We start from the raw sequence: 7500 nt of genomic DNA, 5'->3' as shown, positions 1-7500 counted from the left end.
ACCATCACCACCACCACCACCATCACCACCACCACCACCACCATCACCACCACCACCATCACCACCACCACCACCACCACCATCACCACCACCACCACCACCACCACCACCACCACCACCACCACCACCATCACCACCACCACCACCACTATCACCACCACCACCCCCACCATCACACACACACACACACACACACACACACATGACCTTGTTTGACCTAAATCTCTTTCCCTGCTAACAAAAATGACAAATAATGGAGGAGGAGGAGGAAGTGAAGGAGAAGGAGAAAGAGAAGGAGGAGGAAAAGGAGGAGGAGAAGAAGACTGAGGAGGAGGAGAAGGAGGAGGAGGGCAAGGACGAGGATGAGGAAGAAAAAGTTTTTATTAGAGAGGGAGGGAATGAGAGGTATTCAAAGTAAGGAAAGCAAGAGGTAGAGAGCAAACTTGAGAAGGGAAGGGAAGGGAAGGGAAAAGAAGAAACGGGAAAGGAAAAGAAGGGAAGGGAAGGGAAAGGAAGTTAGTTTACAGATAAGGAAGGGGATGGAAGGAAGGAGAAGAGAGAGGAAGGAAAGAGAATGGAATGAAAATTAAGAAACGGGAATTATGGGAAAATGAAGGGAAGTGTGGGAAAGTGAGGTGAAGGGAAGGAAAGGAAAGAAAGGGAAGAGGGTTTAGGGAAAAGGAAGGGGTGAGAAGGAAAGGAGAGAGGGGATAAGAGAGGAGGAAGGGGAATAAAAGGGAGATTAAATAACGAAAATGATAGGAAAGTGAAGTGAAGGGAAGGGAGGGAAAGGGAAGAGAAGGGAAGGGAAGGGATGTGGAGGGAAGAGTAGGGAAGGGAAGAAAAAGGAAAGAAAGGGAAGGGAAAGGAAGGGAGAGGAAGAGAAGGGAAGGGAAGGGAAGGGGAGGGAAAGAAAGAAAAGGGAAGGGAAGGGAAGGGAAGGGAAGGGAAGGGAAGGGAAGGGAAGGGAAGGGAAGGGAAGGGAAGGAGAGGGAAGGGAAGGGAATGGAAGGGAAGGAAAGGGAAAGGAAGGGAAGGGAAGAGAAGGGTAGGGAAGAGAAGAAAAGGAAAGGGAAGGGAAGGGACGGGAAGGAATGGGAAGAAAAGGAAGGGAAGAGAGGGCTTGGGAACGGGGGAAGGGAAGAGGGAAAGGGAGAAAAGGGAAGGGAAGGGAATGGAAGGGAAGGAAAGGGAAGGGAAGTTAAGGGAAGGGAAGGAGAGGGAAGGGAAGGAAAGGGAAGGGAAGGGAATGGAAGGGAAGGAAAGGGAAAGGAAGGGAAGGGAAGAGAAGGGTAGGGAAGAGAAGAAAAGGAAAAGGAAAGGAAGGGAAGGGAAGTAAAGGGAAGAAAAGGGAAGGGAAGAGAGGGCTTGGGAACGGGGGGAAGGGAAGAGGGAAAGGAAGAAAAGGGAAGGGAAGGGAATGGAAGGGAAGGAAAGGGAAGGGAAGGGAAGGGAAGGGAAGATGGAAAGGAAGAAAAGGAAGGAAGGAAAGTTGGAAGGAAGAAAGGAAGGAAGGAAGGAAGGAAGGAAGGGAAGGAAGGAAGGAAGGAAGGAAGGAATGGAAGGGAAAGGAAAGGAAGGGAAGGAAGAGAAGGTTAGGGAAGAGAAGAAAGGAAAAGGAAAGGAAGGAAGGGAAGAAAAGGAAGAAAAGGGAAGGAAGAGAGGGCTTGGGAACTGGGGGAAGGGAAGAGGAAAGGAAGAAAAGGGAAGGAATGGAATGGAAGGGAAGGAAGGAAGGGAAGGAAGGAAGGAAGGAAGGAAAAGAAAGGAAAGAAGGAAGGAAGAAGGGAAGGAAAAGGGAAAGGAAGAGAAGGGAAGGAAGGAAGGAAGGGAAGGAAGGAAGGAAGGAAGGAAGGGAAGAGAAGGGTAGGGAAGAGAAGAAAAGGAAAAGGAAAGGAAGGGAAGGGAAGTAAAGGGAAGAAAAGGGAAGGGAAGAGAGGGCTTGGGAACGGGGGGAAGGGAAGAGGGAAAGGAAGAAAAGGGAAGGGAAGGGAATGGAAGGGAAGGAAAGGGAAAGGAAGGGAAGGGAAGAGAAGGGTAGGGAAGAGAAGAAAAGGAAAAGGAAAGGAAGGGAAGGGAAGAGAGGGCTTGGGAACGGGGGAAGGGAAGAGGGTTACGTTAACGCCCAGTTCATGGAATGCTAAATACAATCAATGTTTGGGTATTGCCTCCTCCTTTCTTCATTCCCTTCTCCTCTCCCTCCCTCTCTTTCTTCCTACTTAATATATCACCTCAACCTATCGATTCCTCCACTCCCTTTTCTTATCCTCTCTTTATTTTTTTATCTTTCTCTTCCTAAATCTTTTCTCATCCCTTTCTCCTTTTATTTCTTCTTCCCTTCTTTTTCCTAATTATGGTTTCACCCTCTTCCGTCCCTCTATTTTTTTTCTCTTCCTCATCTTACCTCTTAATTCATCCTCTTCTCTCCTTCTCTTCTATCTTTTATCTTCCTTTTCCTGTCTCCTGTTTCCTCCTTTTCCATTCCTCTTTTTCATCTTTTTTTCATGTCCTTTCTATCCTTTGCCCTTTATGTTCTCTCTCTCCCTTTCTTTTTTTTTCTTTTTGTCTTTCATTCATTCTCTACCGTCTCTCTTCCTTTTCTCTTCCCTCTACTTTTCTACTTTCTCTTTTCTGTCTTTGCCATATCTCTTCCTTCCTTTCCTTTTAATCATTCTTCTCTTCCCAGTTCTTTTCTCCCTTTCCTTCCTTTCTTCTTTTGCTGTCTCCTCTTCCTACATTTATCACTTTCTCTTTTCTTCTAAACATTCTCATTCTTTTCTTTCTATATTCACTTTCCTTTCTGATCTTCTTCCTCATATTCAGATTCTCTCCCTTTCTTTCCCTTTCCTCTATCTTCACCTCCCTTTATCTACCGTTATCCGCTCCCTGCCTGATTCCTCCCTTTGATTATTTTTTTTCTTGGTTTTCTCCATAAATCCTTCAGTACCACGTCTATAATCTCTCTCTCTCTCTTATTTCTTTTATCTCTTTCTGTCTTATCTTCTTCTATCTCTGCTCCTCTTTTTCTTTTCCTCTACACTGACCTCTTCCCCTTATTTTTTTATCATGTCTTCTTCGTCCTCCTCTTTTTTGTTGCCTCCTCTTTCTATTCTCTTTTATTACGTTCATCCTTCTTCTTTTCAAGCTTGATACTCTTGGTTATAAGGTGTGTGTGTGTGTGTGTGTGTGTGTGTGTGTGTGTGTAGCATGACCTCGGTAATTCTCTTTTATCACTTGTGTAACGCTACGTTGATTAATATATGAGCACACACACACACACACACACACACACACACACACACACACACACACACACAGACAGACAGACAGACACACACACACACACACACACACACACACACACACACACACACACACACACACACACACACACACACACACACACACACACACACACACACAGTCATCTGAGTAAAGATAAAGCCAGTAACTTCAGTGTGTGTGTGTGTGTGTGTGTGTGTGTGTGTGTGTGTGTGTGTGTGTAATAATAATAATAATAATAATAATAATAATAATAATAGTATGACAGCCGTAAGGCTGAAAATATGTGTGTGTGTGAGTAACTGTTTTGATCATGCATAATTTGTGGCAATTCTTGGATACAGATTGCACCGTTGTCTTCCCCTCTCCTCCTTTTCGCCTCCCTTCCCCTTTTCCTTCTCTCTTCCCCCAACCCTTTACCCCTTTCCCCTCCAACCCTCCCTTCAGTACCCTCTTCCCTCTGATCCTCCACCTGTACTGACCTATTCCTTCGCCCGTTTTTGCCTTCACTTCCTCTCCACTTCCTTTTTTTTTTAATCCTTCTCTCTGTGTTTCATCTTTGTACCCTCCCTTCCCTCCCTTCCCTCTATTTGTTAATCTTAATCTTCTAGTTTCTTCCCTGTCGTTGCCTCCTCTCTTCTTCTCCTACTCTTTTCTTTCTCTCTTTTTCCTCAACCATCTTCCATTCCCGTCCTCTCCCAATCACACTTAACGGCCTTGTCTGACAGTTCCCATATCCCTCCTTTCTCTTTTCCTCTCAACTCCCTTTCATTTCTTTTCCTTTTCTCTCCTTTCTCTCCCCTCCCTTCCCCTTCTTTCTCCTCTCCCATTTACTCTATCATTCTTTTCTTATATTCACCGTTTCCCTTTTTTTTTTTTTCCTTTCTCCCCTCCTTTATTACATACCCTTCTCTCTCTCTCTCTCTCTCTCTCTCTCTCTCTCTCTTTTGGACTTTCTTATATATCGACTCAGTTTTTTACCCTCTATTTTGATTTTGAACGTAAAGGGCATGTTACATAATCGTTCTCTCTCTCTCTCAACATCTTCACCTCCACATTCCACTTTTCTCCACACGCGTAACTTCCACTTCTGTTTCCACTCTCACTTTTAAATCAGAATGGGAAAAGAAAGAAATCAACAGGTGAACAATAAACGAGCAATCAAAGAAACACAGGTAAGAAGGAAGGTAAGGTGTGGGGGAGGGGGGTGGAGGGGGGAAGGGAGGCGTTAAGAAAGGGATTAGTAGAGCAAAGTACATTCTTGATGGATTTATGTTAATGTTCTCTCACTTCAAATTTTTTTATATACATATTTTTTACTTTTTTTCAACTTTCACTGTCATTTCATTGCCTCTTCTCTCAATTTCTTCCTCTCTATCCACCTTTCCCTCCTTCTTCCCTTGTGTCTCTTCCTCTCCTCCGTTTCCTCCTTCTCCTTCTGCAATAACGACACCCCTTTTCTTTTCATTCTTTTCATCCTCCTCTTTCCTCCTTCCCTCCTTTCTCTCCCCCATCTTTCTTCTCTTCCCTTGCGCCTCCTCCTCCTCCTCCTCCTCCTTTCCTTTGCTGCCAGTGACGGATGGGCAAGCTTTGGAAGTCCCGCCACAGCCCGGGCGAGTGGCCTACATCGATCGCTTAGTGAGTTGTCAAGGCAAGAATCTACTTCGCCAATACTATCACACAAGGGTAACTTTTTTTTTCACCCCTGTACAGTTTTTGGGAGGAGTGAATGCCTCGGGAGTGAGCAGGAGTAAGCAGGAGCGTTGCCTTGTGTTTCTAGTCCGCCGGGGTAGAGTGAGGGGAGAGTCGGATAAGTGAGGGGAAGATGAGAGGGCGGGTGACGCGTGGGAACTTGATTGAATACGAAATTCCACCTGTTCCTCCAGCCAGGTGTGTCAGTGTGCCGCCAGGTGTACTGTGTCAAGCTGCACGGCGCGCCTCGTTATACACTTTCGCCTGATACTTTAAACGTGGCATAAGTTTTCCTCAAAGTATACTGTGGCCGATTTGTCTTGTTGTGTTTTAATCCGTTTTTCAAGCCGTGGATAGCTGGCTTTGTTGATTTTTTCATATTTTTTCATTAAACGTGGCATAAGTTTTCTTCAAAGTGTACTGTGGCCGATTTGTCTTTTTGTGTTTTGACCCGTTTTTCAAGCCGTGGATAGCTGGCTTTGTTGATTTTTTTATATAACTTTTCACGACTGAGTTTGTAATACGTCGACTTAATTCTGAAAATCACAAACTTTTAACTAACTCCGTCCTATAGATGGAGTTAAAAAGGTAAACTAACCACATGACTGTTAAGGAATACTATCTCCTTTGTGGCCTTGGGAAACTGTTGCTGTGAAAACCAAAAGCGTCTGGTGTTGTGTGAGCCAAAAGCGTAATACGGAGTTCGAAAAATCTGGCGCTCGTCAACTTTGTGAGTGTGAGTGTGATGGATTCGCGCGCTGAAGTGAGCGGGTGGATAATGAGACGAGAAGGTGCACTCGAAAAGGTACACACCAGCGCCTGTCTCTCTTACATGAAACACACACGCACACGAAGAAAAAAAAAGAAAAAAACGGCACCATGAAAGGAAGAGACGGAAAGGGAAACGGAAGGAGAGAAAGTTATGAAGGAAGGAAAGTAGATGGTGGAAAAGAAAAGATTGTAAAAAAAGAAAAGTACGAAGAAAAAAGAAAAGAAAAAGAGCCACCATGAGAGGAAGAGACGGAAAGGGAAACGGGAGAGAAAGTTATGAAGGAAGGAAAGTAAATGGTGGAAAAGAAAAGATAGTAAAAAGAAAAGTAAAAAGTAAAGACTATGAAAGATGGAGAAACGACAGAAAATAAACAAAGGGAAAGGAAGAAGAAGGACAATGGGAAAAGTATACGGAAAAATGGATACGAAAAAAAGCAAAAATAAAAAATAAAACGTAAAAAGTAAAGAATAAGAAAGATGGAGAAAAGACAGAAAATATATCAAGAAAGAAAGGAGGAGAAAAGGCAATGAGAAAAGCGAGGTGATTAATGGAGGGGAAAATAACACACACACACACACACACACACACACACACACACACACACACACACACACACACACACACACACACACACACACACACACACACACCTGTCCACACCTGCCCGAGCCCCCAGCGAGGTGTTCTGACTCACCTGGCTCAAAATTCACAGTGAGATCAGACAGAAAAAAAAGTGAAAAAATGTGGAAAGCTAAAAAAAGAAGTAAATGTGTATGGCCTCTGTCAACGGTGGATGAGTGGCGGGTGAGTCACGTGTGTGTGTGTGTGTGTGTGTGTGTGTGTGTGTGTGTGTTCGTGTGGGTGGGTGGGTGTATGCAAACTTTAGTCGGTTTGTTTAGTTGGTTGATTGTTTGTTTGTTTTGTGTAAGTGATCGCTTTTGCCAACATAACCACCACCACCATTACCTACCCCTACCATAATCACCACTACCACCAGCACCACCACCACCAGCAACAACAACAACAATAACACAACCACCACCCTTACTACTACCAGCAACACTACCACCACCACCAACAACAACACCACCACCAACAACAACAACACTACTACCAGCAACACTACCAACATCGCCATCACTCGGTGGAAAACTCTGATAAGTACGAAGAGGAGCGAATGAAGTCTTGATAAGCATGTTTGGACAGGTGCAAATTAAAGCACATAAGACAAAAAGAATAAAAAAATAACACACACACACACACACACACACACACACACACACATTATAAACAAACAAACACACATATTGATAGATCGAGAGATAGGTATGTCGATAGATAGATTGATAGATAGAGAGAGAGAGAGAGAGAGAGAGAGAGAGAGAGAGAGAGAGAGAGAGAGAGAGAGAGAGAGAGAGAGAGAGAGAGAGAGAGAGAGAGAGAGAGAGAGAGAGAGAGAGAGAATACATTACTGACAAGGAAGCATGAAAAAAACAACTTATGGCTGACAATGAAAAAATAAATGTAGTGAATAATATGAGGAATAGTGAAAAAAAAATATATATGAATAGAAGATTAAAATAAAGAGGATAGGAGGAAACAAAAAACATGAAGTATATATGAAAAGTTAAGAATGCATAGGGAAGGAAGGAAAGAAACAGAGTAAAGGAAGGAAGGAAAGAAGGCAGGAAGGAAGAAAACAATAAAATAAAGACGGAAAAAGAAATGAAAGGAGGCAGAAAGAAAAAAAGGAA

General features: G+C 43.7%; 1 protein-coding gene across 2 annotated transcripts in view; it reads left to right on the top strand.

The window, feature by feature from the left end:
- The window catches only part of LOC127001738 (uncharacterized), an 83096-nt gene that overhangs the window by 14300 nt on the left and 61296 nt on the right, over nucleotides 1-7500 (top strand). The window contains exon 1 of one of the 2 annotated variants that reach the window (XM_050866858.1): nucleotides 5205-5273. The exons of the other annotated variant lie outside the window; for it this stretch is intronic. The gene's annotated coding sequence lies outside the window, so the exon portion shown is untranslated. Of the gene's footprint in view, nucleotides 1-5204; nucleotides 5274-7500 lie in introns of those variants that run through there. 2 annotated transcript variants of the gene reach the window in all.

This window comes from Eriocheir sinensis, chromosome 21, assembly GCF_024679095.1.
Source record: "Eriocheir sinensis breed Jianghai 21 chromosome 21, ASM2467909v1, whole genome shotgun sequence".
NCBI classification, from domain to species: domain Eukaryota; kingdom Metazoa; phylum Arthropoda; class Malacostraca; order Decapoda; family Varunidae; genus Eriocheir; species Eriocheir sinensis.
Note: the sequence above shows the minus strand (reverse complement) of the source record. Positions and strands in the feature narration are given on the sequence as shown.